Source organism: Aulonocara stuartgranti (assembly GCF_965226115.1).
Source record: "Aulonocara stuartgranti genome assembly, chromosome: 7".
Lineage (NCBI taxonomy): Eukaryota > Metazoa > Chordata > Actinopteri > Cichliformes > Cichlidae > Aulonocara > Aulonocara stuartgranti.
This window is the reverse complement of record NC_138945.1, coordinates 16746247-16761402: the sequence shown is the minus strand read 5'-3', so window position 1 is coordinate 16761402 and position 15156 is coordinate 16746247. Positions and strand designations below refer to the sequence as shown.

The window sequence follows — 15156 nt, the reverse complement described above, 5'->3', positions numbered from 1 at the left end:
GAACCGTCATCTGTGTTCTCTTCGGTAACCTGGTCACCCAAGCTCTCGGTTGATTTTTCTCTAGTCGGCACACTCATTTCCTCCATTACCCGGCCGCACGGCGGCTGGCTGCTTCCCAAACAAATACACATGTGCGGCTTGGCACTTGAGCTGTACGTAACAAGTTAGGTGACGTGACGCTGCGGCTGTGATTGGTTCGGCTCTGTGCTACTTAATTTGTATTGGCTTTTCATATTTTTTATAAGAGAGGAAGAGAGAGAGAGATGAGGTCTATCGCAATAGTTTAATTTTTCTATCGAGAAAAAGTTATTTTGCAATACATATCGTTATCATTCTATCGCCCAGCTCTAATTTCAAGCCTTGAAGTCTATTGCACCGTTGGTTATTAACAAAAAGTATTGTACAGTGAAAAGGCAGTAGTAGTCTTTTTAGCACCTGTAGCCAGGAGCCAGTGTAAAGCCAAGAAAACCAGTCACTTGTATCACTTACATAGTCCTGATTTTGGGCCTGCTGGATCCGTCTCAAGGCATTCAGGGCGCCAGTCATGTTTGATGAGTGTACATTGTCTGGTATGTAAGTGCAGCAGGCATTGTTGAAGAGGACGCAAAGTCCCCTTTTCTCTGCTAGTATCATGTCCAAAGCTACTCGATGTTGCATCACTGCGATCTGTAATGCATTGATTTCCTGATTCTGCTGATCATTGATCTTGCACGAAGCGTTCAAGAAGAGTCCAAAGCGGTAGTCCGGAGTTTCGATCCTCGGCATGTTTTTTCTGGTTCCCACCCAGGGGAACAATGTGTGGAGTACTTTCTGTCCGGTAGTCCACAGTTTGAATTCCTTGGGTACGTTGCTTCCCCATATCGGGTCATGTGGTTGAAGTTTAGGGAACGTTGACCTTCTTTTTCGGTGTGCTGTAGAAGTGGTATTTACTGCGGTCATCCTGAAAGTGTGGTCTGACAGGAATATAGGAGCACATGTTCCTGTCCAGCCTGGGGGCAGTATGAAATATGCCCGTTGTCCACATAGCCAGGCCATTCCTTGCACCCAGTACGTGCCGTTAGAAGGTCCACTCATATTCACAGGGGCGCCCTCTCCGTGGCCTGCAGTTTAGACACAGTTTGTCGTGTTTCCAACGGGTGTGTTACCTTTCTCTTGTTGATAACACATGGAGTGGTTCTTCCCTGGGAGTTGGTCCAGAAACACTGGGAAGTGGATGGATGTATTCCAGTTTGTCACGTTGAAATCGATCCAGAAGAGTCGATCACATGTTCCATTACTAAGTCCAACAGCGTGTGGGATTGTGTCGTTGGTGATGATTCGGCTGTGTTGGAATCCAATGCCAGCGAAGCTGGCTGCACACTTTGCTTGAGTGTTGTTCATATATTCACCATATAGTGTGGGGTGTGTTGATGTGCTGGGCATATGAGAACAGACATAACAGTCTGTATTTGCTGATTCTGCCTTGGTCCTATCGTGGATATAACGGTACCAGCCATTGTTCATCCAAGGGTGTATGTGGTCTTGCGTCATGTCTCTCAGGTGGGAGTTGTCGTGCGTCCATCTTTTCTGTCTGCCTCGTGATTCGGCTGTTGTTGGTGTCAGCTGGGATCCTGTAAGGGTGAGCGTCGTAGTCAAGGTAACCAAGAGGGTCCACCTTCCCATGGTTGCACACAGGTCTGTCACACCATGTCACTTGGCCGCCCTAGAGTTGATCAGCGGCTGGCAGAGGTGGGACCAAGTCATTGTTTTGCAAGTCTCAAGTAAGTCTCAAGTCTTTATCCTCAAGTCTCAAGTCAAGTCTCAAGTAATGTCAGGCAAGTCAGAGTCGAGTCTCAAGTCACTGGTGTAAAAGTCCAAGTAAAGTCACAAGTCTGAAACTTTGAATTTCAAGTCCTTTCGAGTCTTTAAAAAAAAACTCGAAAAAAGCATGTTGCAGTTATATGCCAAATGTAAATATTAGACCATGTAATTTTTAAATCTGTGTTTTTCTCAACACATGACAAAATAGTGAACTTAGAAAATATACACAAATTGTGAAATTGCACCTCTATAAAATGCAGCTCAATTAAACCTAGCTCCAAGAATAATTTTCACCAACAGTTCTGAGATAAGCTGCATGTTATTCTTGGATGCGGTTGTAGGACCGGCTTTAAAATCGCATGACAAAAATATCATACATATTAAAAAAAACTGCATCACCAACTTAGCCTGGACAACATTTGCTAGTTAGATGAAGTCAGGTATCTCATCGTAGCATATTTATATGCATATTTATAATTATACGCTTCTTGGAGTGAGTGCATACACTCATGAAGTTTAGTAACTTCAGGTCACTGCAACAAGCCCAGGTACAGTTTACCGACGGATGGGTGCAGGACCTTGAAATGCACCGTGTAGAAAGTAAAGACCATCGTACGTATCATAAGTTTACCAGTCTCACAAATCGTCGTCATAAATACACATTCATTAACCGTTTATTAATAGGACCTTTGAGCTCAACGGTAATTAATTAGTAGTGGAAATAATTTCTGGTAGCATCACAGAAATGTAGCAGTGACAAAAATACTGTATGCTGTAATCGTACTGGGCAATTAGTGATACAAAACAACTGTTTTATCCTGTGAATAAAAGTATATGTTTTTGTCAATGTACCATAATAACAGAAGCGAAACACAATATTGTGTCAGGACAATTCATTATTTATGCACAATAAATAAAGGAGCATAGCGCAACCATTTCTGTTCAGCGCCAGACTTGCTTGTAACCTATATCATCAATTATGTTATGAAAATGACGTATTAACTACAACAAAACTCTGACCTTCGTGTAAATGCTTGGAGCAGACTAACCTGTGAGCTGGAGTGTTCTGGGACGTTATATTTGATCTTTGAATGGCTGCAATCCAGTCGCCTCTTTGTTACTTCGGAAACATGGCTCGAACAATTTCTCTTCAACGACGTAATCCGATAACAACCAATCTCTTTACCCGTCGGCTTCTCGTGGCTGTCATGCGACCGGCTATTGCAGTTAATAATACAACAGCTTCTTGACATTTTTGTGTTTCTTTTTATCGCTGTGTGACTGATTTCAATTGAAAGCCTGCGTGCGCTAGTACCTCTTGCCACGAGTTCCCAGAATCCTTTGCGATTCTACCCGTGAATGACGTCACATTTTCAATCTCTATATAATATGCATGTTAAATTTTATATTTGGGGTAAAATATCAAGTCTTTTCAAGTAAACCGGTTCAAGTCCAATTCAAGTCCCAGGTCATTGGTGTAAAAGTCCAAGTCAAGTCACAAGTCTTAGAACATTTTTTCAAGTCAAGTCTAAAGTCATAAAATTAATGACTCGAGTCTGACTCGAGTCCAAGTCATGTGACTCGAGTCCACACCTCTGGCGGCTGGAGGTTGAAGTGCGAGCAATTCCCTACGGGCGCCCAATCAGCACTTCCCCCTCACCACTGAAGCAACCAAGTGAGGGTGAGACTTTCCTTTACTAGCTGATTTCTGTGAAGAAAGTGGAATCCTCGGGGACCTCAACTTTTTTGCAGTGGCTCTGATGTATCCAGGAGGGTCTCTCCGCTATTTTGCAGGCAGTTGGAGTGGTCAGAAGCACTTGGTATGGACCCTCCCACCGTGGCGAGCTCCAATTTTTCCTTTATTGTTAGTTAAGAAAAGTTAAGTGAGGGTGAAAAAAGAAAAGAAAAAGGATGAAGAAAGCAGGAGAGAAAGAAAAAAATGGAGAGGTGGTAGGAGAGAAAGGGAGAAGAGATGAAAATAAAGGGATATAAAGGAGGAAAGAGACAGAGGAGAGAAAACCCCAACAATCCCCTCTGAGCATGCACTAGGCGACTGTGGTTAGGAAAAACTTCCTTTTAAAAGGAAGAAACCTATTGCAGAACCAGGCTCAGTGAGGGTCATCTGCCATGACTAGTTGGGGGGTAGGGGGGAAAAAAGAAAAGAAAAGAAAAAGGATGAAGAGGGGAGGGGAGAAAGAAAAAACGGGGAGTGATGGAGAGTTAGGGGAGAAAGGGAGAGAAGGGAGGTAGAAAAGAGGTGGATGAAGAGGAGGCTATGCCTTCGTGTAATCAAGTGAGGAAGCAGAAGGGCCCCTCCTCCTCCTGAAAAAGCAGAAGCATTTTTCCTTCTTTTTCAGGCACTGTTCCTGGAGCTCAGTTCTTCTATTGTCATTGCATTTTCCTCCTCAAGTTTCTTGCATTTTTCCTCTAGTTCTTGTAATTTTGCTTGTTCTTCTTCACTCTTTTCTTTCAGATCTTTAGATTTTGCCTCCTGTATTAGCATGAATATCTGTATTCCGGTGTTATACTTTGTCGATTTCTGCTCTGGATTTCCTCATGCGTAAAGTGCAGGTCATTGCGTGTTTTCTCCAGTTCTTGCTCTTGCACCTGCATTTCATTGTCTTTGCGCATCAAGTTGTTATTAAGTTCTGTTTTTCCTGAGAATTTCATTTTTTTTGCACTTTAAGTTGTTATTAAGTGTCTCGAGCTCTGTGTTCTTTTTCAGCATTTCATTGTTTTTGTATTTTAGGTTCTGATTAAGTTTCTTAAGCTCAGTGTTTTTCCTAAGCATTTTATTGTTTTTGCACTTTAAATTCTTATTAATTTCCTCGAGTTCTGTGTTTTCCCTGAGCATTTTCTTGTTTTTGTATTTTACGTTGTTATTATTACAAATTTCCCACGTGTGGGACTAATAAAGGTTATCTTATCTTATCTTATCTTATTTCCTCGAGTTCTGTGTTTTCCTTGAGCATTTTCTTGTTAATATATTTTAAGTTGTTATGAAGTTCCTCAAGCTCTGTGCTCTTTCTCAGAATTTCATTGTTTTTGTATTTTAAGTTCTTATTAATTTCCTCGAGTTCTGTGTTTTTCCCAGTGTTGGGACTAACGCGTTATTAAGTAACGCGTTACAGTAACTACGTTATTATTGTGGTAACGAGCACGGTAACTAGTTATTATGCCAAAATCAGGAACGCGTTACTCGTTACTGGGATTTAGATAGGGTCGTTACTCGTTACTTCGTGTGGTGGCTATCACGGAGCTTCCACAGATTCAGTAACGTTAGCAAGTGGTGGAAGCCAGCAGGTGGATGAAGGAAAAGAGACACAGAAGGAAAAGAGACCCGAGGCGGCCGCCGGTCCAAGTGTGAACTGAACTTCAGGTAAGAAGTTCTGACCTGCAGTCTCTCTGGGTCAGATATAAACCAAGTTTAGGTGGAGTTTATTTTCGTTATTCTGACCTTTTCCGTACTGCGTGCTAGCTAGCATGACGGAGTTTCTATACAGCTGGGTGGTGCTATGAAGTTAATGATGTTAAACTTTATTTTGTTCATAAGTTATTAGAGTTGCCAACCATCCCATCTGGTATTCAGAGAAAATATTACGCGTTTCTTATTGAGGTGAAAAGGAACAGTTTGTCCCGTAATTCAGCTACAATGAAAAAGGCACAAAGCTGGAGTTATTCTGTGTCTTTGCTGCACAGCTGCCTCTTCTTCTCTCATTCTCCCCCCTCCCTCTCCCGTTTCTACTTCAATCATGAAACTGATCAATGATCAGCTGATCGGCTCTCTTGTTTGTTTATCGCTCACTTTGCGCCGAAAGAGGAAACCAGCGGATGTCGCGCTAAACAACAGCAGCACGTTTAAGCTTGATCAGCTGTTGTTAGAATTTATTTAATATTAATTTCTAGTATCAGCTGATGTTTGCTGGAGCCACAGCTGTAAAGCTGCTGGTCATGATATGGTTTGGTTATCTGGTGAGAGGGAAACATGAAGATGAAACCAGGAGATGTCCTTACTGGATCATCAGAGCTGAACAGGTGATGGAGAAACAGGTTTACCTTTTAGGTGACATGGATGAGTTGAAGTTATGAACTGTTTCTGAGAGACAAATAACACCAGGATCCTTTTTTAGGTAGCTGACAGCTGGTAACTGTGCAGGGGCGGATCTAGCAAAGTGTTGCCAGGGGGGCAGGTAGGGCATTAACTGTCACAAAGAAATACTTTTCTTTCTTATTCTCATTTAAAATGTCTAGCTTTTAAAAAATAATTATCTGAATCTTACAACAAACGATTGATAGATTGATGCATATATACCAGCAGAACAGTGCACATCACTGCCACAACAGTGTTTATTTTCATTCAAAGGCTTTATGATTTTTCCTATAATGGTGGGCCGGTCTCTAGTCAAAATGCCCAGGACAATTTTCTGTCCCAGTCCAGCCCTGTATGCAGCTCATCTGCAGTCTGGTGTTACCTACATCTTCCTATTCAGAAGGCAGAATTTCCGAGTTCTGAGTACAATCGAAAGCACCACGACTGCAGTTTTTGTGTTGGATGTAAAAGGCGCACATGACGCTGTGACGTAGGCTAGAATCATGGCAGCAGTCAATGACGGTCCAGGCGTGGGATTTCTCTCGTGGAAATATGCACATTATCTTTTTCTTTCTATTGGTAGGTGGCACAGTGCACTGTGGCAAGTAAACAAGCTAGAAGACTGCAAAGTTATGGGAGCAACACATTAACAAGAGAATTCTGAGTAAAACCAGTTACTTTCCCTAGTAACTAGTTACTTTGAAAGTAACGAGTAACTTGAAGTAACTGAGTTACTTTTGAGAGAAGTAACTAGTAATGTAACTAAGTTACTATTTTAAAGTAACTTACCCAACACTGGTTTTTCCTGAGCATTTTCTTGTTTTTGTATTATAAGATGTTATTAAGTTCCTCAAGCACTGTGCTCTTTTTTAGGATTTCACTGTATTTGTAGTTTAAGTTCTTATTCTGTCCCTCGAGCTCTGTGTTCTTTCTCAGGATTTCATCATTTTTGTATTTTAAGATGTTATTAAGTTCCTCAAGCTCTGAGTTCTTGCTTAGCATTTCATTGAAAATGTACTGCATGCCTGAGCATTGTTTTATCAGTTTTTCCCTTTCTCCTTCTAGTTCCATGATTTTCTCCTTCATTTCATTATAACATGCGTGTAGTTGTAGATTTTTCCTTTCTAAGTCTTGGAGAATAAGTTGTGTCTTTTTGTGCATTTTTTCCTGTTGCTGTTTCTCTTGAAGAAACTCTTTGTTTTTCTCCAGGGCTTCATCAAGTTTTACTTGAAGCTGCAGATTCTTGTTCTCAGTGTCTCTGAGATTCCCATAGAGCTCCTGATTAATAGCTTTCTCTCACCCTCTCTCCCTCTCTCTCTCTCGCACTTTTTTGCGCTTCACTCCGCATGCGAGCCTTGTGCTTTGCGCTGGGAGGAGGGGGGAGGGGCGGTAGTTAGTAGTTACACTCGCAGTAGCGGGAGGAAGAGAGAGAGAGGAAGAGAGCCAGGGACAACAACGTCACATTAGAAAGGTATAGTAATCATCCACAACTATTTTTAGTTGCGGATGATAAAGGATTCAGAAAGTTTATTCATGCAGGCCCATATGACAGAGAATGTGCATCTTCTTTTTGTTTTCATATTTTTATTTATATTTAATTGTGTTGTGGTTTGCAGTGTTTTGTGTTGTTTCACTTTAAATTTGTTTAAAAGGAAAATGCTGAAAATGTAAATAGTTAAAAGTTGAAATGTAAATAGTTGGTTTTTGTATTATATGATTTATTTATGACTTTTTATGTGGAGTGAATAAATAAAAATATATTTACGGTGGCCCCTAGAGACAGACAAAGCACGTACAAACTCCAAAACATGTAAAAACTCCAAAACACGTACAAAACACAACAGAAGTGTTCCAGGATGCTCGGCGCAGTGTTGAGCTTTTGTTACCCAGTGGCTACACAAGCCAGGCAGTACCAACGACCAGATTTGATGTGTGGTAGTAACAGGTAAATGAACATTTTTTTAAAAATTATTTCAGCATCAGAATCAGAAACTTTATTGTCATTGTCACGAGAACAACGAAATTAAGAATGGTCCCCGATCATTGCATCATCCCTAGCAACATCAAAATACAAACAAAACAACAAAATTCAATAAATAAAATAGATAGAATACTTAAAATACTAATAAGATGTAACAGTAAAACATTCACATACATTCCCACACACATGCTTCAGACCGTGCATAGATTAACACAAGAGTGGCGTGATGGACATTTTTTTGTAGTATTCAGATGTGTTATTGCAGTTGGATAACAACTGTGTTTGAGTCTATTAGTCCTTGCTCTGATTGCCCTGTACCGTCTGCCTGAGGGCAACAGTTCGAACAGGGAGTGGCCAGGATGTGAGGTGTCTTTTATGATGTTTTGGGCCTTTTTAGAGGCAGACATATATACACTTTTATTTATTTGAATATATATAGAATAGAATAGAATAGAATAGCCTTTATTGTCATTGTACAGAGTACAACGAAATTGGAGTGCCACTCCCTTGGTGCAAGATAAACAATAAATATAAATGTAAAATATAAAAAGTACAATAAAATAATCGCAAGTACTCAAACAATAGTAAGTAAGATATATACAGGATAGCAGCATTAATATAATGACAGTATGAATAGCAGCATAATATAATGACAGTGACGGTATGGGATAGGTTCAATTGTTTTTGTGCTTATTTACTACGGTGATAGCTCTGGGAAAGAAGCTATCCCTGAATCTGTTTGTCCTGGTTTTATGTGACCTGTACCGTCGGCCTGACTGTAATAGTTCAAACAGTTGGTTGCTGGGGTGAGAGTGGTCCTTGATGATATTGCCAGCTCTGCTGAGGTACCGAGAGTTTGCAGTGACCTCCAGGCTGGGCAGAGAGCAGCCAGTGATCTTCTGGGCTGTGTTGATGACCCTCTGCAGTACTTTCCTGTCTGCAGCTGAGCACCCTGCATACCATGTTGTTATGCCGTACGTTAGGATGCTCTCTATGGTGGCTCTGTAAAATGTCACCAGCAGCCTCTCCTCCAGGTTGTTCCTCCTGAGCACTCTCAGAAAGTGGAGACGCTGCTGGGCCTTTTTTACCACCGCCGTGGTATTTGCAGTCCAGGAGAGGTCATCAGAGATCTGCACGCCCAGAAACCTCATGGAGTGTACCCTCTCCACACAGTTCCCGTGAATGTAAAGTGGGGCCGGGTCTGCTCTGCCCCTCCTGAAGTCCAAGATAAGTTCTTTAGTTTTTGTGGTGTTCAGTTGGAGGTTGTTAACTGAACACCAATCAGTCAGTCTGTTGACCTCATCTCTGTAGTCCGACTCATCCCCCCTTGAGATGAGTCCAACCACTGTGGTGTCATCCGCGAACTTTATGATGGTGTTTGAGAGATGGGTAGGGGAGCAGTCGGATGTGTAGAGCGTAAACAGGAGGGGACTCAAAACACATCCTTGTGGAGACCCGGTGCTGAGTGTGATGGTGCTGGACCGGTGGGGGCCGAGTCTGACAGACTGTGGTCTATTTGTCAGGAAGTCCTTGATCCAGAGGCAGATGGGGGTGGAGAGTCCCAGGTGAGACAGTTTCTGGACCAGGATCTCCGGGATGATATGATTGAATGCTGAGCTGAAGTCCAGAAAGAGCATTCTCACATAGCTTCCTCGGTGCTCCAGGTGACTCAGCGCAGTGTGGAGCGCTATGGTGATGGCGTCCTCGGTGGATCGATTTGTCCTGTAGGCAAATTGGTGGGGGTCCAGAGTGGGAGGCAGACCGGCCCTGATGTGCTGACAGACCAGTCTCTCAAAGCACTTCATCACTACAGGCGTAAGTGCAACAGGCCTGTAGTCATTTGGGCTGGCCACAGCTGTCTTCTTGGCGATGGGGATGATGGTGGAGGTTTTGAGGCAGGGCGGGACGGTGTTTGATGACAAGGAAAGGTTGAAGATTTTAGTGAAGACTCCGGTCAGTTCGTCAGCACATGCTCTGAGAATATGAGTGCTTGTGTATAAATACACAAACAATACAAATATGCTTTCAACTGTGTAATTTAAGTGATCTAGGTAGCTCTGTTTTGGAAGTTCAGTTCATGCTAGAAATGTGTTTTGGAGTTTGTAAGTGCTTTGTCTCTAGGGGCCACCGTATATATTTATATATAAACATTTATAAATAAAACCACCGTTTTTTTTTTTTTTACATTAGTAATTCCTTTTGTGCATAATTTTATATTGTTGTTAATAGTAAATTAATTAAAGCAACAAAACAACCTGAAGAGCCATTTGGGAGCCGAAAGAGCCAGCTCTTTTTAGTGAGCCGAGCCGAAAGAGGCGGTTCTCTAAAAAGAGCCGGAAATCCCATCACTAATTAAGACTCGACTGTACACCGTGTTCGTGTTTTCCTCCGAAACAGTAAGTTCCGTTGGAGCAGGCTTTCAACGCTCAGGCTTTCTCTGTCTCTCGCTAGCAAAGTTGACCCAGACAACAAAGTAAAGCTAGTTTTCAGCTACGAGCCCGACACGAACCCGACGTATTAGCCAGAGGTCCCTTTACTACGGTTCGGAGCCACGGACCTTCAGTAATAGTAATAAATCATATTCATGTAGTTGTAAACATCATGATAATATATTAAATAATCCAAAGTATTCAGAATACGTTACTCTCATTGAGTAACGTAACGGAATACGTTACAAAATACATTTTGGGGCATGTATTCTGTGGAATACATTTTAAAAGTAACCTTCCCAACACTGGTTGAGAACACGCTCTTTACATAGCTTTGGTTCCTCCTTTCAAGGACTTGAAGTGCCTCCCCAAAGAGTGACAGAGAGAGAGAGTGGATAAATGTTTACAGAATGTTTTGTTAACATGAATGTTCAAGATGTTCAATAAACATATTAAGTGCCTAAATTTTCCCTTTTTTCTCGATTGTTTGCTCATGCAAAATGAAATGCGATTAATATAGAATAAAAATGGATGATATCTAATCGTGATTAATCAAAATTAATCCACAGTAACCCTGTGATGAATCTGATTATATTTTTTTAATTGTTTGACAGCACTAGTATATATAATATATTAGTATATACTTACCTGTTAATATAGGTTTTTTAAACAGTTGTACTTCACAGGAGATAACCTATGCTAAAAGACTGAAGAAAACTATTCAAATTCTCTTTGAATTTAAGCATACATTCTTTGTGTTTATTCTGCATTTACTTCATTATATTGCATAAATTTCAGTTACATGCTTAAATATAAAGTTGAAAAAATGTAATTACAACCGGGCTACTGATCAAGTAATTGCGATTAATCACAATTAATTACAGAAAATTGTGCAATTAATTATCTATTGACAGTACTAATATGCATTTGTTTTTTATATAATGTTTAATAGGATATTGTAACCCAGGACAATATGATTTGGTGTGAATTGTATTTTATGCAATTGGGAATTGTATTCACATGAGTGTGAGTAGTTGTAATTTCATTACTGTGGTTCTTTTTTTCCATTGTCAAATTTGCTCATGGCAGCCAAATAATTTAACGTGGGCAACTAATCGTCACTGTTGTTACTAGTCACCCCAGAAAGCAAACAAAAATTTAATATACGTTAAATCAGAGTTATACTGTTATGGAGTTATGTAAGGATGACACGAGAACTTATCACATTTTCCTCCAACTTTAATCTGAGCTTCACTCAACTGGTTTCACAAGGTGCCAAAACATCTCCTAGAACCCAGAAACATTACTCCTCCCACTTTTCTTCTTGCTGGGTGTATGTGGAGTCCCCTGATGGTCTGCCACGCTGTCAACTTAATTTTCATTGAATTCTGACCACTTTTGCACCCTCAGTTAATATTAAAACAATGTGAAAGTAACTACTAAAGACCAAGAGGACATAAGTGGAAATTCAACCGATGTTAAACAAAACAAATTACTTAAAATACTTCAGATTAATGTATTTTACTTATCTAATATTACAATTAATGATGTAATGGTGTTGATTAAAACATTTTAACAGTTCTATTAAAGACTAGGCTCTAACATATAAGCAGCAAAAGACAACATCAGGCTATTTAATTTATGAAATCAAGATTAGTTTACAATCATTTTGGTAAATTCACTCCTGCACTGAATGATGTACTTCTCTGGTCTGGATCATCCTAACTGTGAGCTACTTATAGTTAAAGGAGAACTCACAGACTGTTACTGCTTCAATTTGCCGAGTTGCCTCATCTACAAAAGAAACCAAAACCAAAAAGTGACTGAAGGACATGAAAAAGTTAAGGAAAGGGCATAATTTGGTCAGATTTTAAATTTTCCACCTAAGACATGTCTCTCTGTTTCACTAACTCATCCTAGCTAATATAATCCGCCTGAAGTATCAGTTACGTTAGCAATCTAACTTCAGTTAATGACATTTTTGATGTGTCTAATAATGACCATGGTGACAGTCATACATCTACAATATATGTCAATGTATTGCATGTTCAGCAATATGTACAGATGGGGTGTACCACTGTGCGAGGGGTGCAATGGAACAGTCTAACTGATAATAGCTTTTATTTCCCGGTTAACTAGAACGCCACAACTTTTCAACTAAATCACACTGTTATACACATACACTGTCAGATTTCATCAGTATTTTAACATTGATCCAACATTTATATAGCACTGAGATTTCAATCTTGACTATAATGATAATGTGGATGAAAACTCTGCATCAGTTTAATGTCATCTTACTATCTGGGGCATTTTATCTACCTCACATCTATACCAATTTAGAATCACCAGATCTCCCCTGTGCTTTGAACCTCAGTGTGTATTTAGTGCAACAGAGAGCTTGGATAACCTCCAGCTCTATTGCAAATTGCAAAATCATGCCACCTTTCCTAAGCAGTGGTTCCACTGCACATTCAGACTGCCAGTTTCCACCGTGTCCACCTTGCTTTACCCGTCCAAATGGATGAACTCATAACCACTGCTACATTATCAAGTGGAGTTATACCGTACACATTTAGTACGGTACCGTACTAAAGATATCACTAAAAGACCTTTAATCTCTTCACTGTTTACCCTCTTTAACTTGGAAAGTCATATATTGTATTTCTGACAATAAATTGTACTGTTAAAAAATTCAACTGTGAACATGTGAGCCATTATATAGATACAGTGGGGCAAAAAAGTATTTAGTCAGCCACCGATTGTGCAAGTTCCCCCACTTAAAATGATGACAGAGGTCAGTAATTTGCACCAGAGGTACACTTCAACTGTGACAGACAGAATGTGAAAAAAAAATCCATGAATTCACATGGTAGGATTTGTAAAGAATTTATTCGTAAATCAGGGTGGAAAATAAGTATTTGGTCACCTCAAACAAGGAAAATCTCTGGCTCTCACAGACCTGTAACGTCTTCTGTAAGAAGCTTTTCTGTCCCCCACTCGTTACCTGTATGAATGGCACCTGTTTGAACTCATCATCTGTATAAAAGACACCTGTCCACAGCCTCAAACAGTCAGACTCCAAACTCCGCCATGGCCAAGACCAAAGAGCTTTCGAAGGACACCAGGAAAAGTATTGTAGACCTGCACCAGACTGGGAAGAGTGAATCTACAATAGGCAAGCAGCTTGGTGTGAAAAAATCAACTGTGGGAGCAATCATCAGAAAATGGAAGACATACAAGACCACTGATAATCTCCCACGATCTGGGGCTCCACGCAAGATCTCATCCCGTGGGGTCAAAATGATCATGAGAACGGTGAGCAAAGATCCCAGAACCACACGGGGGGACCTGGTGAATGACCTGCAGAGAGCTGGGACCAAAGTAACAAAGGTCACCATCAGTAACACACTACAACGGCAGGGAATCAAATCCCGCAGTGCCAGACGTGTTCCGCTGCTGAAGCCAGTGCATGTCCAGGCCCGTCTGAAGTTTGCCAGAGAGCACATGGATGATACAGCAGAGGATTGGGAGAATGTCATGTGGTCAGATGAAACCAAACTTTTTGGTATAAACTCAACTTGTCGTGTTTGGAGGAAGAAGAATACTGAGTTGCATCCCAAGAACACCATACCTACTGTGAAGCATGGGGGTGGAAACATCATGCTATGGGGCTGTTTTTCTGCCAAGGGGACAGGACGACTGATCCGTGTTAAGGACAGAATGAATGGGGCCATGTATCGTGAGATTTTGAGCCAAAACCTCCTTCCATCAGTGAGAACTTTGAAGATGAAACGAGGCTGGGTCTTCCAACATGACAATGATCCAAAACACATCGCCCGGTCAACAAAGGAGTGGCTCCGTAAGAAGAATTTGAAAGTCCTGGAGTGGCCTAGCCAGTCTCCAGACCTCAACCCCATAGAAAATCTGTGGCGGGAGTTGAAAGTCCGTGTTGCTCGGCGACAGCCCCAAAACATCACTGCTCTCGAGAAGATCTGCATGGAGGAATGGGCCAAAATACCAGCTACTGTGTGTGCAAACCTGGTAAAGACCTATAGTAAACGTTTGACCTCTGTTATTGCCAACAAAGGTTATGTTAGTATTGAGTTGTATTTTTGTTATTGACCAAATACTTATTTTCCACCCTGATTTACGAATAAATTCTTTACAAATCCTACCATGTGGATTCATGGATTTTTTTTTCACATTCTGTCTCTCACAGTTGAAGTGTACCTCTGGTGCAAATTACTGACCTCTGTCATCATTTTAGGTGGGGGAACTTGCACAATCGGTGGCTGACTAAATACTTTTTTGCCCCACTGTATAAGTGTGCAGATGTCTATACATGCATCTTTTACAGTGAAAGAGTGAGCCTGTGGTTTCTGTTTGAATATTTCACCCATGACCAGTGTGTTTGCTTAAACTCCAGTTTAAACACCATCATACCTTACCAGTGAAAAAGCAAACATTACCAACTTGTAAACACAGTTAAGTCATTTAATTTGTGGGTAATATAAAGTCGACATAAAAAAAAAAAAAACAATTAAAAAACAAAAAAAACATGCTGATCAAAATATTCCATTAATCTTTTTATCACAGTTTTGTTTTCATAAGACTACACATTACATTTTATTCACTGCTTACACAAAGTGCAAATTAGACAGCCTTGCTACTGCCTCTAGTGCCAAGTTTAAAGTCCTTGCTTAGGATATTAAATTAGGATTAATGACCGATTGATCCTAATCTTCCAAATCATGTCAAGCAGAGCTCTTGGACGTCGCTGAAACTTCACGATCATCGCTACGGACAGTGTCAGATTATAGCTGAGGACTGGATTATCACTGCTAATCCAATTA

At 40.7% G+C, this 15156-nt stretch overlaps 1 protein-coding gene across 1 annotated transcript in view; it reads left to right on the top strand.

The window, feature by feature from the left end:
* The window catches only part of LOC309711816 (uncharacterized protein), a 304239-nt gene that overhangs the window by 223379 nt on the left and 65704 nt on the right, over positions 1-15156 (top strand). The gene's annotated exons all lie outside the window — the stretch shown is intronic.